Source organism: Lynx canadensis, chromosome B3, assembly GCF_007474595.2.
Source record: "Lynx canadensis isolate LIC74 chromosome B3, mLynCan4.pri.v2, whole genome shotgun sequence".
NCBI lineage: Eukaryota > Metazoa > Chordata > Mammalia > Carnivora > Felidae > Lynx > Lynx canadensis.
This window is the reverse complement of record NC_044308.2, coordinates 15760004-15785441: the sequence shown is the minus strand read 5'-3', so window position 1 is coordinate 15785441 and position 25438 is coordinate 15760004.

The following is a 25438-nucleotide window of genomic DNA, read 5'->3' as shown; positions in this document are numbered from 1 at the left end:
AAACATTGTGCTAAGTCTTTTAAATCAATTATCGTGTTTAATTTTTATAAGAACATAATAAAACGGGTGCTATCATTATCTTCATTACAGAATTGGCAGTTACCCCGGTAGAGAGTGGCTGAATAAAAGGAACTTTCTTTATTCATGGATTCAAAACCAGGTTTTGCCTGATTTTTAAGCACACACTTTGAAACTGTAGGAAGAGACAGATGGGTAGATAGAGCTTTGTGTGTGCACACACGTCAAACGTACTATTTTCCCATTGTCCACATTAGTTTATGAAACATAACAACCTGTTCAACGTTCTTCTCCCTGGAGGAGAGGAATATAGGTGACTCACTTTTCTTTTTTTTTTTTTTTTTTTTTTTTTGAATGTGTATTAGTGTTGACAGAGACAGAGACAGAGAAAGAACGCAAGTGGGTGAGGGGCAGAGAGAGAGACACATACACACGCAGAGTACCAAGCAGGCTCCAGGCTCTGAGCTGTCAGCACAGAGCCTGACACGGGGCTCAAACTCACCCTCCGCGAGATTTTTTCTCCTACTTTCCCATAGGGAGCACGCATTATCTAATAAAGAAATTGAATAGTACATTTAAAAAAATCTCTGCTAGTAGTCTTAATCCTCTAATGCACGATGCCTCTCCATCGCATTTGTAGATCGAGAAGGAGCCACCTGACAAACCACGGCGAGACTCCATTCCTCCTGGATATCCAGGTTTATGGACACATGTGTCATCCTGAGCATGCGGGGTATAGCTACACAAATCATCTGCACGACAGAGACCTGTCACAGGCAGATGGAAGATGGTCAAGGGCACGTGGTTACTCCATGGACTGCATTTAGGTCTCGTTCCAATGGCCAGAGCCAAATGCATCATTCTAAGAATGGAAGTTGAGACTCTTTTACTCATTCCCAGTCCCTTGACCAAATTTTTGGAACACTTTATATGCTAGAAACCATGCAAGGATCAGGGGGAATACAGAGAGGAGAGATGCAGATTTCTGCCCCAGAAAGAAGGAATTCAGAATCGGGTTGTGGGGCGGGCGGAGTAATCTCAGCAGAGAGGGAGGGAGTGCAGCGATTGGCCTGAAGGACACCAGCAACAGGGCAGGGAGGGGAGCACGGCTCAGATTTTGGCATCGGCTCCAGTGGGCCTGGTACAGACTGAATCCTTGGCCTGTGTGTAACACCCACCTTTTGAGAGCGCCGCCAACCAAGTTCAGATTTTATTTCAGATGATACTTTCCACATCTGGCTCGGTTAACATCGGTGTGGATGGCCTCCTTGCCTTCTCCTCTTCTGGAAATATGCAAACTGAGAGCACATTCTTGGCCCTCGCTGCTTTGTGTCAAAGTTGGCACAGAGGTCAGTTTTTACCTGTTCCTCTTTCTTGCCCACGACCCTCTGGACTTTGTGCAGACTTAATTGTGCCCAGCTGGGTGTACTTTGCCCTTTCGCTGAATAGGACAAAGGAATACTTACCCTCCCCCATTTTCAAAGGCTTTCCCTTTCCCTTTGGATTTGTGGTTCAACAAACCACATCTTCCTTGACACAGCTCCCAAATTACCTTAATAGCCCGTGGCATCTAAAGGGTGACCTCCCTCCTGTCCTGGATCCTCTGGTGCCTTTCAGTCACACCTGCAGTCATTTAAAATGGTGTCACCAAGCTGTGGTCAATTCCTGGCAACAGCTGCTAAGCAGCATTCAAATCTTTTATTCCTTACTGGACAGAGCCGTGATTTATAATTAAAAGACTTCTTTGTCCTCCACTTTCAAATATTAAAACTAAATTACATCTAAATTCTCTTCTCTCTTCCCCTCCCCCCCCCACTTTCCCTCCCTACCAGCAGCATCATGGCGTCATAGTCCAATGCAAGAGCATCTGTTGACTTCAAACCCTTGGGTGTCAGCCCCACACCTGATAGTCCCAACTGTCATGTCAAAGCATCAGTTTCTTCAGCTGTAAAACAAAGAATAGTCTATGTTTGGGGGAAAAAATAGAGACGGTAAGATCCTGTTAAGAGTAGTAAGTACTGTAAATCAAAATAAAGGTAAGGGAATAGACAGTATGGGGGTGAGTTTTAGAACTCAGGATCAGAAAAAGACTCTCTGACAACGTGACACTTGAACAGGAGGCCAAAGAGAGTGACTGAGCAAGCCATGAAATTATCTGGGGAAAGAACATTCCAGGCACAGAGGGTAACAAATGCATCCAACTGGGTTATGGGGAGCTTGCATGGTGTGCTCAAGGGACAGTGAACCAACAAGTATGGCTCAGAGTCAGTGAGTGAGGTGGGGAGGTGATACAAGATCATGTCCTCCATAGGCTTAGAGCCAAGAGGAAGATTTTGGATTGGGGTATTAAAAACCATTAGAGGATTTTTAGTGGAGGGTGAGGGCGACATGATAACAGTTTCATATTAGGAGGGACACTGCACTGCATGGAAAATAGATTGCTAGGACACAGAAATAGAAGCAGGGAGACAAGATTGACGATCCTGCAGCCTAGCAGAGGAGTGATGACAGGGCTTTGGACTGGGAGTTTGTCATGGCATCCTGGAACAATTACATTCAGGATAGAGGCATGAGAGAGAGGAGAAAGTCAGAACTCAGCTCTTGTCCCAAGCAATTGGGTGGAAGAAGTCGCCATTTACTGATACAGGGAGGGAGGAGTGATTTATAGAGGTAGAAATCAAGAGGTTGGTATCATATAGTATAAGTTTAATATGATTAACAGATGTCCTCCTCTGAGATTCAGAGGAGAAAGCTAGATATGTCATTTAAAGATGGGGCCGGAGAGCAAAATTTGGACTTATTGGTGTATACACAAAAGGCTGTGAGGCCATCTGGTAAGACGGGCTTAGAACTTGGAATTGACCACACGGGGTTGTTGGTTACAGACATGTGTTTGAACTGAAGTGATAGGCACAGGCCCAACAGGCTTGTGTTCTAGAGAAAATTTGGAGTAGAAACAGCTTGTATAGAAATTAAATTGAGTTTTGAGACAAAAGGGGAGCTAGAAAATGACGTCCCTCATAAAATGGACATTTTTATGCTAAAAACAAGTAGTGTGGAAATGCAACTTAATACTACAACAAGTACAAAATCTGACCACATGTTTTCATTTATTCTGATATTATCACAATTAAATGAAAACATGCAAAGAAAAGATCCTGGAAGAAAATACTTCCCAGGTATCAGTGGTGGTTTTTAAATTTTATGGTGGGCTATGGATGATGTAAACAAAAATTAAATAATTCTCTCCTTTGTTTTTATACACACACCTTATCATGCATACACACTGCTTTCAATTTTTATTAAAATGAACACATCTGCTCCATTTTTTAATAATTTAAGCATTGCAATTAAATTTAATATGATCAATGTTGCCAATCCTTCCTCAAAATATATTCCAGGTTCCTTCCTCAAATATGACTATTAGAGTGGGTTTGGAAAAGAATGTCCCTAACCCTCTCCTTATATTGCATAACTATTTAGGTGTATCCAGTATCTTAAATATAATTTTCAGTCCAGTATGTATATTTTATATCTGAGAAAACTTTTCATCTCTTTGCTCACCCTATTCTTTCATATGCACTTAACCTTAAGCATTTTTTAATGCTAATTTATTTTTGAGAGAGAGAGAGAGACAGAGAGACGGAGTGTGAGGGAGACACAGAATGTCAGCACAGAGCCTGATGAGGGGCTCAAACTCAGGAACCGTGAGATCATGACCTTAGCCGAAGTCTGACGCATAACTGACTCAGCCACCCAGGTGCCCATATGCACTTTACATTAGATTAATATTGTTAATAATAAATAAACTTACAAACGGATAAAAACTTGATAGTGTTTTATATGCCTTCTTAAAATATTTCCCGAACAACCTTCTTTTCCATTTTTATCTTTGTGTAAATTCTCTTAGGGTTCTTTCAGAAAAGTTCTAGAAATTGTAGAGTTTCTATGTCCACAAAAAGTCTTTGTTATCTTCTTCCATCTCAAATTATAGTTTGGTTAGTGGAGCTTAGTGTGATATGCTACACTCAGAACACTACAGCTCAGAACTTTGATGATGTTACTTCGTGTTCTTGTATTCACCACTGCTGAGGAGAAGTCTGGTGTCAATCCGATATTCATTTCCTTGTAAATAATCGTTCTTTTTCTATTGGCATCTTTTAGGAATTTTTTTGTCACTATTGATATTATGAAACTTTATTTTTTTGTGTGTCTCAATGTGAGTTTTTGGTTTGTTTTTGACTAAGTTTATCCAGCTCTGTGTACTCATTCAATGTAGGCTAGATGTCGTTTTTGCCTGTATATATATGTATGTATGTATCGATTATTTATATAGTGGTTCTAGGATATTTCTTGCTATGTATATATATTTTTTTCAAATAGTTCTCCCTCAGTCTCTCTTTACTCTCGCCACAAATGTTTTCAGATGGATGGTAGAAATTTGGTTCTTTAAAATATTTAGACATTTAGTTCAATTTTTGTTTCTATTTTTCTTTGTTCTGTGATCTACAAATGTTTCTTAATTTAACTTCCTATTTTTCCAATTTGCCTTTCAATACCATGTAACTTGCTATTTAGTGCACATAATTATTTGTACATGTTAATTTATACGAGTACAGTAATCATTACAAAACATATTTTTCTTTGCAAAATCTCTATTTTGTTCTTTTCTTTATTACATGTGTTTCACCACACACATTTTCCTTTCTTTCTCTCTTTTTTTTGAGTTTATTTATTTATTTTGAAGGGGTGAGAGATAGAGAGAGAGAGGGAGAGAACGAGCGGAGGAGGGACAGAGAGAGAAGAGAGGGGGAGAGAGAGAATCTGAAGCAGGTTCCGTGCTGTCAGTGAGGGGGCTGACTTGGGGCTCGATCTCACAAATGCGAGACCATAACCTGAGCTGAAATCTAGAGTTGATAGCTTAACTGACTGAATCCCTCGGGCACCCCAATTTCTTTTCTTTCTCTTAATGACATTCATCCCACCAGGTATTACTTTCTATTTTAAAGTCCCTCCACCCATGTACTTGCTCTGTTGTTTTTGTTATCCTGCGTGTAACATTTTCTTCCTTTCGGATTTGCTATTTCTTTTTCACATAAATGGTCTCTCTCAAATGGTTGATGAGCCTTTGTTCTATTTTCAGAGTCTGGGATAGACTTGCCCCGCACATTCTTTGTCTATGTCAACTTCCCATGATGTGAAAACTTCCCCTTGATGCTATGGCTTGCCTACATTCTTCTTTAAGTGATGGCACTTAGCTTTTTTTTTCCCCCTCCTTGAAACTACTTTGTGCTTACACAGCCCTTCAAGTGATATCTTTCTTTCATTAATGTATACATCTTTTAACCTATGTATATAAGCACTAGGGCAAAGCCATGTGTTAACCCTCTAGAAGCTATTCTCTCTTTCAAGTAATATATTCTCCTTTCATGAGACTAAAAGTGTTTTTGTTTTTTTTTTTCAACGTTTATTTATTTTTGGGACAGAGAGAGACAGAGCATGAACGGGGGAGGGGCAGAGAGAGAGGGAGACACAGAATCGGAAACAGGCTCCAGGCTCCGAGCCATCAGCCCAGAGCCCGACGCGGGGCTCGAACTCACGGACCGCGAGATCGTGACCTGGCTGAAGTCGGACGCTTAACCGACTGCGCCACCCAGGCGCCCCTAAAAGTGTTTTTTTTTTAAATGTTTATTTACTTTCAAGAGAGAGAGGGTATGACCAGGGTATGGACAGAAAGAGGGGAACAGAGGATCTAAAGCTGGCTCTGTGCAGACAGCAGCAGCCCCCTTATATGGGGCTTGAACTTAGGAACCATGAAATCATGACCTGAGTCAGACGCTTAATCCACTGAGCCACCCAGGTACCTGGGGGTTATAAGCATTTGAAACACATGTGTACAAGCATTAGGGAAAAGCCATGTCCTTTTTTAAAAATTAACTTTAATTTTAAACTCCGATGTGGTTAACATACAGTGTTATATTAGTTTCAGGTGTACAATACACCGATTTAACAATTCCATGCATCACCCAATGCTCATCAAGACAAGTGCACTCCTTAATCCCCATCTCCTATCTTACCCATCCTTCCCTGTGTTGACTGTGAATTCCTGGTTATTTTTCAAATGTGTGTATTATTAGTTTTTCATATGGAGTTTATTGGTTAATTAGTTAAAACTAGTTAGTTAATTGGTTTATTGATTAGTTAATATCTTGTTAATACCTTCCTTATTTATTTCACAAATCAACTCTTAATATCTTAAAACCACAAAAAGCTGGATATACCCTTGGTGATAGGTGATCCCACCATTGATGCAGTATCTACAGACTTTATGTGCTTCTGGGATTCTCATGGCTTTTTTCTCATGATGCCAACATGGCTGCCACAGTCTACGTATTCCATGTTGGAAAACCAGGCTTCTCCTTCACAGAAACCTCCTCTTACACTTCCTTTCACACTTCACTGGCCAGAAATGGCAACGTGTGTGCTCCTTCAAGAGAAACTGAAAAATGAACATTATTTGCCAAAAGAAAATGAGATTTTTTTTAAGTTTATTTATTTATTTATTTATTCTGAGAGCAAGAGAGAGCATGAGTGGGTGAGGGTCAGAGAGAGGGAGAGAGAGAGAATCCCCAACATGTTCTGTGCTACCAGCACAGAGCCTGATGAGGGGTTCGAACTCACGAACCATGAGAACCATGAGCAATCACCAAGAGTTGGATGCTTAACTGATTGAGCCACCCATATGCCCTGAGAATGAGATTTTAATGATTGGCTCAGATCAAATTCATCTGTTGGGTCTGGGCAGTTATAATCCCAGAGTATATGACCATGGTGTTCTTAAGTAAAAGGTGGGTATGTGGATTTTGGATAAACAAGTAAATTATCTGTCATATTGCACATTCTTATGTAGTTTATTAAAACCTTAGATTTAGAAAATCCAAATGGCTTCACTATTATGATCATAAATAATAATAGAAAAATCTCTTTATGAGACTCATTTTGGATCTATCATTGTGACATTAAGAAAATTTCTTAGCTTTGTGTAACAATAACACTGAATGGAAAAACTTAGACTTCTTAGAGAGTTCTGGCCATATGTGCAAACTTTAAAAATACAGAAAACCAACTTTAGCCTTAGATTTGCCTCCTTTCCAATCAGGAGATGACCTCTGCCTCAAACTCTTGCAAGGAAAAGAAGAACCAAATTAGAATATTAAAAACAAAACTGGTATAGAATATTTTGTGTAAATATTTAAAAGTTTATATAGTCTTTTTTTTTTTTTTTTTTTTTCAACGTTTATTTATTTTTGGGACAGAGAGAGACAGAGCATGAACGGGGGAGGGGCAGAGAGAGAGGGAGACACAGAATCGGAAACAGGCTCCAGGCTCTGAGCCATCAGCCCAGAGCCTGACGCGGGGCTCGAACTCACGGACCGTGAGATCGTGACCTGGCTGAAGTCGGACGCTTAACCGACTGCGCCACCCAAGCGCCCCTATATAGTCTTAATATTACCACACACCATACAAATTCTTAGAAATGCATGAGTAAGTAAATGGGGAAGAGAACAAAGAGACTACTCAAAGGAGAATAATATAGATAACTCAAATAAAAATGAGATTCACAACTCACTAAGGATGCATAACAAAAGAATAACATTTCTTTTTAAACATTGAAATATGCAATGCAGGTACGGGTATGCCAAAACAGATACACCCACATATTGATGATATGGTTATAAATTAGTGCAACTTTTTTTAAGATTATATATTTTTAAGTAATCTCTCCACCCAATGTGGGGCTCAGACTCACAACCAAGAGATTGAGTCACGCGCTCTACCGACTGAATCAGTCAGGCATCCCAATTCGTGCAACTTTTAACAAATCAGCTTGGAATTATGAATCACAAGTCTTGATGGTGCTTATATATTTTGCCCCAGTGATGCCCTTCTTGCATATCGTTTATTAGAAAATTTGAAATCCAGGGGCAGCTGGCAGAGAAAACTCCTTTTGATAGGTAGTAAGTGAAAAATCCAGAGATCAAATTATTTCTAAAGCATCACCTTAGTATGTAAAGGATAATTCAGAGACTTAATCCAAAAATTTACATGGCTTCTCTCTAGGGATTTCTATTTGCTTACTCATATTTTTCTGCTGGTTTCAACATTCCTACCTGAAGGGTAGTTTACTTTGAACTGCAAAATCAAATGATTGTAAGAGAGACAAAATATCTGTGGTTCACGTTCAGGTAGATATTATAGGCTCTAAAGTTCTTCTCCATTGATTTGATTTTCCCAGTACTGCACATACAAACAAGAAAGTATTGCTTTCTCCAACTTGAATTCAGAAACATGAGGCTCAATTGAGTCAGTCACTTGAATGACTTCCCCCAGGTTATCTAGCTAGTATGTGGTAGGACCTCAATGCTTGTACCTTGGTATCTAATTCAATGTCGGTCCACACATCCAGATGTTTCTTTCCTTTGTATGAAGTGTGTAATTCATTCCTTGAAGACTCTGTATAGATTTTTTGGGTTTGGTGGAATCTGAACTCCCCTTTCTGGGTTTCAAGTAAACACTTCTAAATTATTCCAGGAGTCTTTTTATAACATAGTTGGGACAGGGTTTTCTGGGACAAAATAATAGAGACTATGGAATCTGTCTATAGGACAAGTCTCTATATAAGCATGGAGGAATGCTGTGGATTGCTGCCCACACTGGAATCCATTGAGAAACCATTTTGGCAGTCTGGAGAAAAGTAATGTAGTACAGGTGAGGAACACTTTCTATCACCATGACCTAAACATCTGCGTGCTCTATTCTCTGTAAAATTGGGGAAAAATTTTCTTCATCTGGCGTTCTGGGATGGCATGGGTATTAATCATACTTTTTACCTAAAATTTCCTTTTCAAAACAAAAACACCTGTGCATGCAATTAAATATAAACTTATGAAAGCAATTGTTTCCACTCAGTCTTTATGGTCTAACGAGTACTATATTAGTACATATCCTCTGGGGCTATTAACCTTTGTGTAATATATTAATTCAAGAAAATCTGACTTTAATAAGTATTGTTATATGGTCATAAAGTTACAGAGAAGTGCCCTGAACAGTCATGATTCAAAGAAGTTTTTGTCATATTATATAAAATAAGGAAAATATAGAAATATAAGTAACAAGAAATAATTCTGAAGAAAACAAAGAAACAAACAACAGTGACAACAAAGAGAGGACTGACTCATATATGTAGAGAATAAAATGGTGGTTGCCAAAGGGGAGGTCTCTGGGGATGGGCAAAATGGGTGAAGGGGATTAAAACATAAATGCCTCGTGGGGCACCTGAGTGGCTCCGTTGGTTAAGCAGCCGACTTCAGCTCAGGTCATGATCTCGCAGTTCGTGAGTTCGAGCCCCGCGTCGGGCTCTGTGCTGACAGCTTGGAGCCTGGAGCCTGCTTCCGATTCTGTGTCTCCCTCTCTCTGTGCTCCTCCCCCACTCACATTCTGTCCATCTCTCTCTCAAAAATAAATAAAAACACTAAAAAAAATGTAACAGCTTATAACGTAAGTAATCCATGGGGATGAAAAGTACCTCATAGGGAATATAACAATAATGTTGTGATATATGTATTGTGGTGAGCATTCCATAATGTGTACAATTGTTGAGTCACTGTGCTGTACATCTGAAACTAGTTTAATACTACATGGCAACTATGCTTCAATTGAGAAAAAATTAGTGCGTCATCCCCAGTTCTTTTGTGCCAGTAAGTAGAAAAGCCCTCCTTTCCCTGTAGGGCTAGTGGTACAAAACCTCAGTGATTTAAACGTACCAGACTGCTTCCCAATCCCCCCAGAGCAGCATACATTTCATTGGTCCAGAGATTTGCCCTTGCCCTTGCCTCTGATCAAGATTCCCATCTTCCTAATGCCCATGTGCAATCCTCCTAACACCTGCTTTGTTCTATACAGGGTTGATTCCTCCCTCAAACTTCTAATTACTCCTTGATCATACCTCACAGTACTTAATAAACAGCTAATTTTGTGCAATTATCTCAAAGTATTATAGCTATTTGTACACACGACAATTTCGCCATTGATTGCGAATTCTTTGGCTGCATGAGCACTGTTCAGGCGTCCTTATTACTAGGAATGTAATAAGTACTCAAAAATGTTTCTTTGATGAAAGTGAATGAAAAACCCCAAGTATCTGATATTCTGGTGGGCTCCTCAAAGGCTTTTCTCTCCGATAGTCTGAGGGCATATTGAATGAAAATATTTTAAAATATAGATATGAATGTGATCGGTGTTATTTTTTTCTGTATTCAAAGGAGACTTGGAATAGAAATTGATTCAGATTGTACGCTTCAAGGTAAAATGAACCTCTTCAGTCTTTGATAACAAGTGGAAATCTATAACTTTTGTTTTTCAGAATGTCTAAAGGCAACAAATAAAGAACATCAAAATGTATAATGTTTACATAGCATTATTCTGTATATCTCAGTGTGTATGATCTAACAGCGGTACTCAGCCCATGTGACATGGAAATCACCTGGGGGCTGTATAAGAATACGGATGCTGTGGAAATATACCAGTTGGGCCCCATCCAGTTGGTCGAAAGTATGGTGGGTGAATGTGCAGTCGGGGTTGATAACTTCTGCCTCACAGCAAAATAGCTTCCAAGTGTCCTGTGTACAAATCTGGAAAGAAAATGGAGCTTCCTGAAAAATTAGCTCTTAGCTCCTTGCAAACTTTTACATCTTTTCATGAATCATGGAATTGAAGTTGAAAAGTACATCATCTACCTCTGAATTAAAAAGAAAACAAAGCCAACAAACAAAAAAACCACAACAAAGCAAATCTACATAGAATAAACTCCCTCTTATTCTCTGCATTTGGGTCATTGCTACACCAGTGGATGTAAAGCACAGAGTTGGATATCCAACATGGAATCCTCATGCTCATTATTACAGAAATGTGAGAGGCTGTGGTTCCTTACCCCTTTGCATAATTTCCTTATGAAATACCTTCTCTATTCGTTATGGATGGACTGTAGATAATTATCCAGAAACTCAAACATTAATAATTTCCTATGTAGTGATTGAAAAAAAATCCATTTGAGAAACGGCTTCCTCCCTGCCTGGAGCCAAATATCCAATAGATACTGTAATGAAAAGAAAGCAGAGACATATCCAGTAACGATTTAACCAGCAGTGAGTGACCTGTATTTTATTATGGTACACAGCTGTTTTTATCACACATGCACACATAAATAAATCACAATTAAACAACTTTGGGAACAAAAAATTTGAATCAAAACACAATTAGCTTTTCCTACAAAATCCAAATATATGCTTTTCTTATATTTGCAACAAGCTGTGATTCCCACGTGAAAGGTATCAATCTATTTCCTTTTCCTGTCAATCACTTATGCCATGCAGGGTGATGGTATGTTGGGTCGTGACCTTCATCCTGGACTTGAGCCAAAAGCCACCAGTAATTTGACTGGTGTAATTATTCAGACTGTTTCTAATAAGCCTAAAAATGTGATGTTAACATTTTTCACATGTTTGTAAGCTTCTGGCCTTCAAGTTCTCCTTAGCATACCATTGTATACTTTTCTTTAGTTATATTGGAAGAAAATATAATTTTTCGATAGCTGAGCCTTGGCCATTGCTTTCTGTTGGAAACTACCTTGCCTACGGGACCTTAAAGTGTTATTTCTTTAGAATTTTGGTATCTTCCCATGACAGGTCAGACTTTTGACAAGAACCCAAATCCATTTGACATGAATTTACTGAGCATCTTCTGTGTGCTAGGTCCTGGGGATTAAGAGGAAAATAAGGCCAAGTCCAGGTAATGCAAGAAGATTCACTGGCAAAAATTAAACTTTTATTTAATGTGATCAGTGGAGACACATGGTTGAAATCCCAGCTCTACAGACTAGTATGTGACTTTTGGATACAAATATTATTGAACAGACTGGGAAATGGGACACAAAGTTCACACGGCTAGTATGAGGCAGAACTCGTATCTCTCTACACCTAGGAAGTTTGGCTCTAGAGGCAGTATTCCCAACCATTATGCCATTCTGGATCTGGCATCTGAGTTGTTTTCTTGGTTTAAACAGAAAAGAATGTCAAATGTCATTTTGAAGAAATGGGAACATGGAACATGTGAATATGTTATATATTAGTGTATATTATATATATACATTATATATTATATTATATTAATGTATATTATATACACATTATATACTATATACATTGTATATATGTATACATACACATATATGCACAATGCATATACACATATGTATATATGTATGTATGTATATGTATATATATGTATGTATATATGTATAAATATTACCACTATTTAAAAAACGAAGAGCCATTCTAATAGATTAGAATAAATACATAATACTTATTCTAATAAAATAGTGGTATTATTTTATTACCACTAATAAAATACCACTATTTTATTGTGATTTCAGTATACATTTCCCTGATGACACTACAATAAGGGACTAAGGATGTTGTACATCTTTTCATGCACCTCTTTTCCATTCCTATGCCTCTCATATATATATGTTAGTGTGTGTATATATATATATATATACACACACACACAATGTATATTATATTGTATATATTGTATACATTGTATATACATATACATATATACACATATACATATATATGTGTGTATATATATATACATATATATATATATATATATGATAGAATTCAGCAGTATACAAAGAAACCTACAAGCTTAACCTGAGCCAATGAATCCCTATCATCCCTTTAGAGAAGGTTACCCTCAGCATTAATTTTCACACAGCAAAGGAAGAATGAAATCAGCTGGTGCTTCTGAATTGATCCTGCTGGAGCCCAATCTCCATCATTCTCCTTCTTCAGGACTGGTCTTCCTGACCGACCTGGAGACCTGTGCCTGATCATCACGTGAGTAAATATCTTTAGTCAATAACAAGCAGCACACGTTATTCAAATTCACTATTTGCAGTTGAGGGAACAGGATTCACGTAGCTTCCAAAGCATTTATTGGGTACAAACTGTAAAAAAGGCAATCGAGGGGAAAAATGGCAATCTGGGTATAACGATGAATTTTATAGGTCATGTTGAGTGAGCCACAGAGTGCCCAAATTGTTTGGCCGTGCGTCTGTGAAGACTTTTGCAGCTGAGATTAACATCTGAATCAGTGGATTTGGTAAAGCGGATCCCTATCCCCAGTGGGTGGGCCTCACCAAATCTGTTGAAGGCCTGAGTAGAGCAAAAGGTGGAGGAAGGAGGAATTTGCCTCTTTTCTTGCCTCACTGCTTTGGTGAAGACACTCCATTTTGTCTTCTCCTGCCCTTAGACTGGGATTTACATCATTGGGTCCCCTGGTTCTCAGGCCTTCAAACATGGACTCGGGGTACACCACAGGCTTTCGTGGGTCCCCACCTTGGAGATGGCAGATCGTGGGTCTTCACAGCCTCCATAATTTCATGAGTCCATTCCTCACAATCAATGTCCTTCAATATCCTCTTGGTTCTGTTTTTCTGGAGAACCTTGACTAATACACCGAATATACAAGAGCAAATCGAAAACACTGCCCTTTAGCTGCCTCCTTGGGCAGAAGAAGGGCAAAGGTATGTACAGGTAACATAGCTAAGGCGGGCTGTGTTCTGCAGAGCGAGGTTCGGGGGCTAAGTGAAGGCACCTGACAGGGAGATGATGTCAAAAGTAGATTTTCTTATTCCATTCACTTAACAGAGTGGATGTCCTGTTGAAATACAAAGTAGAACAGGGCGGAACAAGTTATTATCCTCTTTCCTGCCTTTTGCAAAATCCTCTAAAAGAGTCATATGGACAGTTAAGAGATATAGATGTATAAACTTTCAGGATGAATGTATTTTTTGGTTAACATCTTGGCTCCTCTATTTTCTAGTCATGTTATTTTGAGCACATAAGTTACTTAACATATATGTGGCTCAGTTTTTCCCACTTGGAAGTGGAGCTAATGATGATATTGAGTCTAACTCCTTGATCTATTGTGGGGATAAAATAGCAAAAAAAAAAACCATAAATCTTTTAAAGCAGAGTAGTGGTACCTGAGTGGCTCAGTAGGTTAAACGTCCGATTCGATTTCAGCTCAGGTCACGATCTCATGGTCGTGAGATCGAGCCCCGTGTGGAACCTGCTTGGGATTTTCTCTCTCTCTCTCTCTCTCTCTGCCCCTCTCCCCTCCTCTCTCTCCCTGTCTCAAAATAAATAAACAAGCATTGTAAAAAAATACAGTGCCTAACAAACAACGAAAGCTCATACACTTTTATTTATTGTGCTATTGTGATTATTGTGATCCAATGGAAATGCCTTTTGTGGACATGAACACAAAAATGGAAAATACACCAGCTATTGGCCTTCTTGCTCTGCAGGCTGACAGGAGCAAGGTGATTTCTGCATTGTGGTTCCCAAACTTCCAAAAACAAACAAACAAGACTCGTGCACAAAACTACTATCTCAAAAGGTCATCTTTGGCCACTAATCTGTCCCCTGTCCCCCTTGTGCATTTCGTCTACTGAAAACTCTCCGATATGAGGTCTATAGGGTGACAATCTAAGTTCCAAGAAGGATCTTTGGGCCTGAACCAAAAAGGCAACATAACAGAAGGTGGGGACGGTTTTCCCGAGTGACAAGTGCAGGGGCTGAAAGCACGTTTGGCTCAATATTTCACGTTTCAGCTTCAAGTGGGTACCAGCGGCTGAAAAAATTCAGTTGCCGTGCCTCTTGAGTTTCGATATTCCAAATTTATCTGCAGAAATGAGTGAGGTGACCTAATCATACCTCTGCTTTTCGCAGGAATGTGTCTTCTTGAGTGACAGGAAGTTGCTTTTTAGGCAGGGTCCTTCTGTTTAATAATTCAGTAATTAGATACACCGCTGTCAGCGGTGAAATCCCTAACAGCTTTTCAATGACAACATATTGCGGGCTTTTGTGGTCCTCCAAGGTCTCTCTCAGATGTCTGTAACAGGAAGGACAGAGGTACGTGAGAGCCTCACTCAGGTGTGTGCAAACCCAGGTGCGGAGGCGGCTGTGGGTTGACGGCCAGTGCCTTTCATTTCCTCTCTTTCAGATCATATTAGCCGGGAGAGCCTTGGCGGGCTTGAGAAAGCCGGAGAGAGTAAAAATAAAATGCATCATCCTTCAAGTATTCTGATTCCTCCCGGGACTTTTAGCCTAGGGGTCCCTCAGTGAGCATCCCCTCGCTGGAGACGAGATATCTCAGCACCCAGTGTATCAATTCTGCCTACACAAAGGTTTGGGTTTTGTTTTGTCTCAAAAAAATTTTTGCGAGTATTTCAGAATTTTCTTTTCCTGGAAGAAACCCCCCCAAAGAAACAAAGAAAGGTGAAAAAGCGCTAACAGCAGCATGCTAATTAGCAAATACACCCTAGCCACTTTGCATTAGCCGACTTAAGGAACGGTATGTTTTATGTCTTTGTTCATTGGCAAGGACGTCCAGCGGCCTCATAAATTCACTCTCAGACTGGCTTTATCAAGAAGACACTGTGTTTTAGAAACTATAAAAGATCACTTAGGGCAGTAACAAATTACTGCTTTTAATAAAATGCTTTCTTGTTTCACTCAATAGGATACTGTAAAAAAAAAAAGTCTATAGAGAAGTATCTATAGAAAAGGAACATTTCTATCTTTGAGAAAATAATACTGGGAGAATGATAATGTAGTAGTAGGTGACTCATGGCACAAGGGGGAGAAAAACGCTCATTGTCTGACATCGTTCTCTGTTGCTTCCCCATCAAGCTGCCTGATCATTCCTTCACAGGTGCCTCTTTCTCCAGGCCCCCTCCTTAGTGCTGGGTTCCACAAAGATCAGTCCTTTGCCACTCACTCTTCTCTCTTTCCACACCCTCCCTGAGGTAGTCCGATCCATTGGTTTCAAAAATGAGACATGCACCAGAGCACCAAAATAATTGCTCAGAGTGCTTTCTAACCATGTGGATTATCGGCCACCACTGCTGACCTGCAGAGTAAGAATTGCTAGGGCCTGGACTCAGTAATCTGTGCTTTCACAACCTTTTCAGGTGATGCCAGATCTGAAAATCTAGGTTGCAACCTGCCAGCATCACGTAAGCTGTCCAAAGGCTGGAAATGGTCAGGAGGTGTTGCCCTAATGGCTTCCTTCAGCCTCAGGCACAACTATCTAACTGCCTTATAGACATTTACCTCTGGATGTCACTGGGACTGTTCACATGCAACTCGCCCCAAAGCCGATTTTCCCTTGCATTCACTGGGTGGCTGTTGTATCCAGCCCAGCAAATTAGCAAGCTAGGCTCCTATCTCTCCCTCATCCTCTACTTGCCGACATCAAAACTCAAGCGGTGCCTCTTTGCTCCATTTTCCTCTCCTTGTCCCAGTTTAGGGTGACCTGAAGCTTCTCTTGGACCAGAGGAACAATGACCAGGTCTGAAGCTCCAAACAGGAAGTGAATTGCCTACCACTTCCGGTTTGGGCGGCCTCATCGCCCTACAGGGAGTTGGTTTTGTTGCCTCCGCAGACTCTGGACCTAACACCTGGGACAGGGGATGCTTGTTCCCTGAGAGGACTCAAATGACATCTAAGCCTTACATTTGTGCCTGCTTAATTATTCCAAGTTCCTCCCTGCCCAGGAGCCTGTCTCTTTCCATTTATCAGCGACTTCCTCTAGGTCTCGATGGCTTACAGTAAACTTCTGTGATCAGACCCCCAAGCTCTGCTAGGGATATGTAGAAGGACATTTTGGGAATTTAGAAATCTTTTATTCGCTCAACAAAGCTAGGCTTTTAAGACCATGGACTTAAGAGAGAAAAAAAAAAGTTAGTGTGAAATTCAAGCTGAGCAATGACTTCTTTGTCCTAGATGGCATTTGCTGCCCCCCTTGAAACAATTAATGCCATTGATCCAAAGGGTGAGAAACCTCAGGGCAAAGTGATTGACAGGGAAGGAAAAATACATTGTTTTCAATATCACCCGCCCCTCCCCCGCCCCACTTTCTCCCCAGGCCAGACCTTTGCACCTTTGAAAAGCACATTTGTTCTCAGGCAAGTGCTCCCCACCCCTCCTCCCAGGAAGGAGGGTGTCAGCTTTCTGTGTGAAACTGACCCAGTGAAGGAAAAAGCTCGTCCACTCTTCTGTGTTGAATCCCATTTAGGTCGAGCAGACGCCATCTTTTAATGATGCAGGACAAAAATAAACTCCCTAAAATGATCGTGGGTCCCTGTCACCCAGAGGAGACAGAAGTAGCGTGTCAGGGGAAAGCCCTACTGCTCATGTTCAAGAGACAGTGGACACCCATCATGTGTGGGTTTGTATTTGTGCATCTTGCCTGTTCCCCTAAGGAGTTCACTCCTTGCATCCATTCTTGTTGGCTAGGAGGGGAGAAGGAAAGCAAAAATTGCAAATCGAGAAAGGTAGAAGCAGACAAGTAGCTGGCTGAGGTGAAGCCAAATGTTGTTTTTGGTTTTGTTCCATTTAGTTTTGTTCTTTCAAAGAAGCCTTGGGAAAAAGTTCACTAAGCGGGAAAAGCTTGCATTCTAATATCATTTTGTGTTAAGAAGGGCGTTGAGACATGCCAGCCTAACATGGGCTGATGCGAAGCACAAAACCACAAAATTACCATGAGTAGAATTGAGTCCATATGATCTTAGATGCTGAGTTGGTTAAATACTCAAAAGCTATTTCTTGTTTCTGACACTATAATCTCTCTCTCTCTCTCCCCCTCCCTCCTTCCCCCATGCGCGCGCGCGCGCGCACACACACACACACACACACACAAAGTTGGGGAAAATATAATTTCGCAAATATGTTGTGCATATCTGGTACAATAAGGCAAAATAATTTATAAGCATTTTGTTAAGAATATATGAAGTCAGATCCTGCAAATATCTCAGGCAGTTGATGATAATAAGAAGACATTATTTGGTGTAACTTTATTTATTTATTTTTTAATGCTAATTTATTTTGGGGAGACAGAGAGACAGAGTGCAAGCAGGGGAGGGGCAGAGAGAGAGGGAGACACAGAATCCGAAGCAGGCTCCAGGCCCTGAGCCATCAACACAGAGCCTGATGCAGGGCTCAAACCCACAAAGTGCAGGATCATGACCTTGGGCTGAAGTCAGATGCTTAACCGACTGAGCCACCCAGGCGCCCCCAGTAACTTTATTTGTTTAAAGAGATTTCTAAAATATAACAAATAGGAGATCTCAAAGACCATCCCAATACTTTTTTATTTGAGTTGTATCTTCTCTGTATTCATAGACCTCAGTCAATCTCAGAGCACAGGGATCATGTGCAAGATGCAAGGCTTAACAACCCAACCTAATGAAAAATAAACTATTTCATTCACAGGGGAGTCACACAGGAAGTACTTGGAAACACTTTTTAAAATCCCCTTTCCTCAACTGTGCATGTGCCTTAGGGTTCAGCGTTACTCTAGCACAAAAGTTTCTTCCTTATCTCTTCACTTTCTCCCATGCAACATAATTCCCTTTTTGTATATTCCTTATTCCTATAACTCTCATTACACTGTGGCTTACAGTTCTGGGTGATTTTCCTCACCTTCCCCTGATTTGTTGCCTCTTGGCCTTCTTTAGTCTTTAGATTCTGCGTTATAAAAATTCAAAGAGCAGAGCGCTGACAATAACATTCTGTGTTTCATCAATCTTTGTATAGATCCCCAGCGCATACCACAGGGTCTGTGACAAAATGGACCTTTGACAATGGGGCCAAGAGGGGAGTTGGAGAGACAGGAAGGCTGGAGCAAGTGAAAAGAAAAGTTGTACTGGTCTATAAACTTTTTCAAAATATCTTTTCATGGAAATTTTATGAAATAAATCTTCAACACAACGAATTTCTGCCTTTTGGAGGATTATGCACAGTAGCAAAACATCAACATGGACCAAAGTAGTTCTGGGTTCAGCAGGTGACTAAATGGATGGCCAAACATGGTTGACTACCACATAACAGAGAATTGTTAGAAGGTCAGTTAAATGCCAGAAAGTTTTATTTTTACCAGGGATCTTTGGCACTTGGTTAAACCAGAGTCTCATAGGCTAGAACTAAGTAGCTCAGTCGAGGGGCTGTTAACGATGGTGGTGGACCAAGAAGTCACTACATGGTGAACACTTTGGATTTAATCATGGGTAGGAGGTTAGAACTGACTCAGGTAGGTGAGGGGTAGTGATGAGTCATCACAAAGGCTGGATTCGAGTACAGGAAAGTCAAGGCTCAATGGACAAAGAACATTCATGGTCACAGGAAAGTAAGGAGCAAACCCATCTGAGGTAAGCAGAAGTTTGATCCCCAGGGGCTCAGCCTCTACCTCGTTGGTACCATTTAACTTTTGTTTCAGGTATAAATATATGACACAGACAGTTTTGCTTTTCCTGACTACGATTACTAATGCAACACATAAACACATACCTCATTTCTCTAAATTTTTAGGTAGTCTTTGCATTGGTCTTTATTCTGCGAGTTTCTTAGAATCAGCATGCTGATGGGTATTATAATCTTGCAAGTGAAGCTGGAGATGAAGTGCAAGGTAGAGTTCACAGCATAAGTGCGAGTTTCTTAACATACTGAGGTGACAGAAAAACATGCAGGTGTTAAATTCTTCCAGAGATTTGAAAATGTTCTGGTAGATATATTTGCTTTGTCATAAGCTCTTATTGGCTATCTTTACACATCCGTGCGTTCCTGTGTGTCCTTTTATTGCCATCTCAGTGTCTTCCTTTTGTACTTGTTATTTTCTGTCATCACTGCTTTTACATGGTGTGGGCATGTGACAAGGATATACACACCCTAGCCTCTGTTGAGGTGACAGAAACTCTCAAAGGTCTATACATGAGCACAGTCTGGAGCCTTTTCAATATAGCCTTATTTCCAATATGTGCGACCCCAGGGCCTGTTCCCTTGTAACACTAATTGAGACGTTTCCATGTGGCAGGACGCAGGGGATTGGAATGCAGTGTAGGGCCCTGAGCAGTACCAAGGATAAATCTGAGTCCACGAGCCAACTTCTGGAGAACCTTGCTACTAGATAAAGGTTACATCAGAGCTGTAAAATTATTCCATGCTAGGTCAAGCAACCCAGATTTGCTATGCTCACTTTATTTCATTGCTTTGAATATACTGCTTGCGCCCTCTTTTAGAAGTCCTCTTTTATGCCCTATGTACCTCCAGCAGCTTCATTCTTAGACTTATTTCACCTATAATCCTTACTTCTGTTCTTCCTTGTGCTCAACAACCACTTGTTGAGTTCTTGGTTCTGCTCGTGTGTGGTCATCAGAAAAGCGCTCTCCCGGCCCCAAAGATGTCCACATCCTAAGCTGTGGAACTTGTGACCGACCTTGTTATGAGACATTGCAAGAGGGAATTGAGGCAGCAGATGGAATTACCTTTGCTAATAAGCTGACCTTAAAGTATGATCCTGGGGTTTCTGGGTGGGCCAATACAATCAGAAGGGTCCCTAAATGGGAAAGTGGGGGGCAAAAGCATATGAGAGAAGTTTGATGAGCAGTTCTGGATTTGAAAAGGGTGGGGAACCACAACCAAGAAATGAGGGCAGCTTCTAGAAGCTATAAGGCAAGGAAGTAGATTCTCCCTTATAATCCCCGAACCCCTTGATTTCAGCCGATGGGACCTATTTTAGACTTCCCACCTCCAGAAGTCTAAGATAATAAATTTGTATTGTTTGAAGCCACTACATTTGTGATAATCTGTTACAGCAGTGATAGGAAACTAATACACTAGGTAGTTTACCTTCAAAAAGTGTTTACTAGAGGGTCCTCTGGGTGGTTCAGTCAGTTAAGCGCTTGACTCTGGATTTTGGCTCAGGTTGTGATCTCATGGTTCATGAGTTCAAGCCCCGCCTTGGGCTCTGCACTGGTGGTATGGAGCCTGCTTGGGACTCTCTTTCTCTCCCTCTCCCTTTGTCCCTCCTCTGCTCTCTCTCTCGCTCTCTCTCTCTCAAAATAAATAAACAAACTTTCAAAAGTGTTTACTAGTATGCTTCCTCTACTAGCCTATGAGCTCCCTAAGGCCAGAGAAGGTAGGTATCTTTCATTCCTGCAGCCCAAGATCTATCCCACTCATGATAAATTCTGATTCAGAACAGACAGAGAAAAGAGAAAGTGAAGTGGAAATTCTGTCTCTTTAAATCTGCCAGTTAATAAATATTCTTCTTACAGATAGACTACCTGAGAGTATCGTCTGTGGCTCAAATATCGGTGTCAAAAGAGTAAATAACAATCTTCTCATCAGTGGTTTTTGATGCTCTGGTCCAGGTGCACCCAAGTGATTTGTTTTCACAACTGTCATTAACCAGATAAGCTTTAAACCAGCTGCACAGCTAGAAAGATTTGGCAAAATATAATTATGGGATATGACCAAAGCCATACTCAAGGATCATAATGTAATAATACATTAAACAGAAATAATGCTTATTTGGTAGAAAGAGACAAAAAAACCTTTGTGGTTTGAAAATAATGTGATAATATACCTAGTAATTCTATGGAAATCAACTGAAACAGAACTAATAGCATTTTGTAAAGTGACAGGAAAGCTAAGTACAGAAGCATCAAGAGCTTTCTTGTAAGTTATCAGTAAGAATCCAGAACATGCTAAAAAGGAAAAGAATGCGTCCACAATGGTTCAAAACACATAAAATTCGTGGAACTAGCATAAGCAGACAATAGCCAAATTATGGAAAGAGACTGACAAATGGATGAAGAAGATGTGGAATGTTACTCAGTGATCAAAAAGAATGAAATCTTGACATTTGCAACAGCGGATGGAACTGGAGGGTATTATGCTAAGTGAAATAAGTCAGGCAGAGAAAGACAAATACCATACCATTTCACTCATATGTGGAATTTAAGAAGCAAAACAGATGAACATAGGAGAAGGGAAGGAAAAATAAGGTAAAAACAAAGAGGCGATCTATAACAGACTCTGAAATACAGAGAACAAACAGCATTGCTGGAGGAGAGGTGGGTGGGGGGATGGGCTAAACGGGGGATGGACATTAAGGAGGGCGTTTGTTGGGATGAGCACTGGGTGTTTTACGAATCACTGGGTTCTACTCCTGAAACCAATACTACACTATATGTTAACTAATTTGAACTTAAGTATATAAGTTAAAAAAAAAGAACCAGCATAAGTAGAAAAGCTGTATACTTATGATGAAACTTATCTCACAGAGATAAAAGAAGCTTTGAACGAATCATATATAAAATATATATGAACATTCACATTCTCCTCTCTCCTTGATCCTAGAAGGGCTATAATGACTGGACACAACAGAAATTCTTTCAAATTAGTTTCTATCAATAGTACAATTTTTAGGGAAGTGCCATAAAACTTGTCAAAAAAAAATCATTCTAAAGTTAACCTTAAAGAATAGCTAAGACTAGGTAAGACATATTTGAAAAAGTATAGTAATAGAGGCATACTTACTTTATAATATATTAAAACACAAAGCTACAATAATTAAATTATAAGACAAGGGAATCTACTTACAGAATTATTATTATTTTTAAAAAGTTTATTTACTTAGAAAGAGAATGAGCTGGGGAGGGGCAGAGAGAGAGAGAGAGAGGGAGAGGGAGAGAGAATCCCAAGCAGGCTCCACACTGCCAATGAGGAGTCCAATGTGGGGCTCAAACTCCTGAACCACAAGATCATTACCTGAGCTGAAATCTAGAGTTCGATGCTTAAGCGACTGAGCCACCCAGGCTCCCCTATACTTACAGATTTATTAAAAAACAATGTCTATGACCCTAAAGTAGCTGTCTTTCTCTGTTTCAACCTACAATATAATAGTGGAAACATTTCAAAGACATGGCAAACGACCAATAATTCAATAAATCATCATGCAAAAATTGGCAATTTTTTTCAAAAGTAAGTTAAATATTTATATTATAGCCATACATAAGACAGTTTTATTAAACTGAAGACAGTTATGGACAATTATGTTACTTAACCTCAGGGTGGAAAATGAATTGTTAAGGTATAAATGTAAGGGGAAAGTATAGATAGATAGTAATATATACAACTTTTATGTTGTGTAACTCTGAAGATGGTAAAAATGACAAAAATGGAAAACACGACAAATAAAAGAGACCAGTAATTAATATCATTTATACTTAGAGAATTATTAAAAACCAGGGAAGAAGATATTCAATGTTTCATTGGAATTTCCAAAAGAATTAACAGGAAATGTCATAGAAAGGGCTGTTAATCTTTAATAAACAAATATTAAATAAAGATATTTTCAACCTAACAGTAAATTAGAAAGAAAACAAGATGAAATAATACTGTAATACATTTTTGCTTTTCTAATAAATGGGCAATACACACAAAGACTTTCAATAATATTAGGCCAAAGTTGGTTATGACATTATGTCATTCTCTATAGGTAAGAGTGTAAATTATCAAAAATATCTTAAAAGCAATTTGTCAGACTATTGTCAAGAGTCAATAATATATATGAGTTGTGATTTAGTAATTTCGTTTCTATAAACTTACTTTCCAGAAATAGGCAGCACGCTTACAAACTTTATACATAAGATGTCTATTTTGGTGTCATTTGTAAAAGAACAAAATATTGTTAGCAATTTACATATACAAAAGTACAATAGGTGTTATAAAACAAAATGCATGTTGTGAGGAATATTTTCTGATGTGGGAAGTTCTCTTAATATAATTTTAAATAAAAAAAGTCATGCTCTCAATTTTATGTTGTACATATATACACACACACTTTGAAATGGTAGAAGACGGTATATTAACCCATTAAAAATAATTATCTGTGGTTGAGGAAGAAAAAAATTCTTTATTTTTCTCTATTTTCTAACTTCAATGTAGTGTTTTTCCCCATTAAAAAAATTTTTTTTACATTTATTTATTTTTGAGAGACAGAGACAGAGTCAAATGGGGGAGGGGCAGAGAGAGAAGGAGACACAGAATCCAAAGTAGGCTGCAGTCTCGGAGCTCTCAGCACAGAGCCCAACGCAGGGCTCGAACTCACAAACCGTGAGATCATGACCTGTGCTAAAGTCAGACTCTTAACCGACTGAGCCACCCAGGCGCCCCATTTCCCCATTCATTTTTTTAAGTAAAGCACACACATATGTTTTTAAAAGAAAATACCAGAAAAAAATGTGTTATTACTAATGTTGCCCATTATGATGCCGAAGCAAAAATTCAAAGTTTTATTTTAGCTCACACTCCAAGAAAACAAATGAAGTATCCTTCTTATGTCTTTTGTTCCTCATGCCCCAAATAGAATTAAATTGGATAGAAAGGGATTTATATACAGATCCTTGCACTATTAATTTGTGAGTTCTAGTAAACTTTTCACTCGCTTAAACGTCCCTGAAATGGATGCGGCCATTAAGAGTGTAGGAGGACACCAATTGCATAACGAAACCTTGGATCTCACTTGACCATATCAAAAAAATACCTTGAAGTCTTTGGGTCAAAGAGCACAGCTGTGAATTGTCACACTGATTGGGTATCACTCCAGAAAACTCTTCCTAGAGGAAATCATGGAGGAAAGGGACAAAGTACAGGTGGGAACTTGACAAATTTTTGAATACAATGCTTGGATGAGCAAAACGAAGAGGGCTAAAAAAGAGCTTCCTAATAGTTGTAATTATTTGTTGAAGAAGTTGTTTTGTAAGAAGCAGTCGATCCTTTTGAGTTTTGACCACTGGGAGCATTGCCCAGTTCTTTTTTCGTTAGCACTCAACTAAACTCAGCTGAGGTCACAGAAAATGAATTATACTCTTCATCGAAGAAATAAGAAACAAAAGTGAGAGAAATAAGAAAAAATAAATATTTTAAAAATAAGAAAAACAAGTCTTTAAATTTACAAGGAAAGAAGAACAATTCAAATTCAAATTACGCCTTGGATATTAGAAAATATGGTATGTTTCCCCCAACTAGTCTTGTAGCATTTGTTGTTGTTGTTGTATTTTAAATTTCCCAATGGGTATTGAACTCAAAATGATAGTAGGCATAGAGCGAAAATGTATAGATAATCGGTAATCCGGGGAGAAAACAGAATTGCAGATTTATGCTTGCTAGCTTCTTTCTTGTTAATTAAGGAAGCTGTTGATGTTTAAAGAAGACAATACTCTGTCTCTGGAATTTAAAAGTCACATAAAGAAACTCTACCAAAGAAAACTAATGTTGGAAACTTTCCACTCCATGGAAGAGTATTCCAGAAATTAAGGGGCTGTGTACTTTGCTTTTACCCAAGTTAGCGGGATCATAAAGAAGATTTTCCTTCTGCAGATGTTTAAACACACCATGCCAAAGACAAATTTTTCAACTGGAACCCTCAAGAAACGTCACTT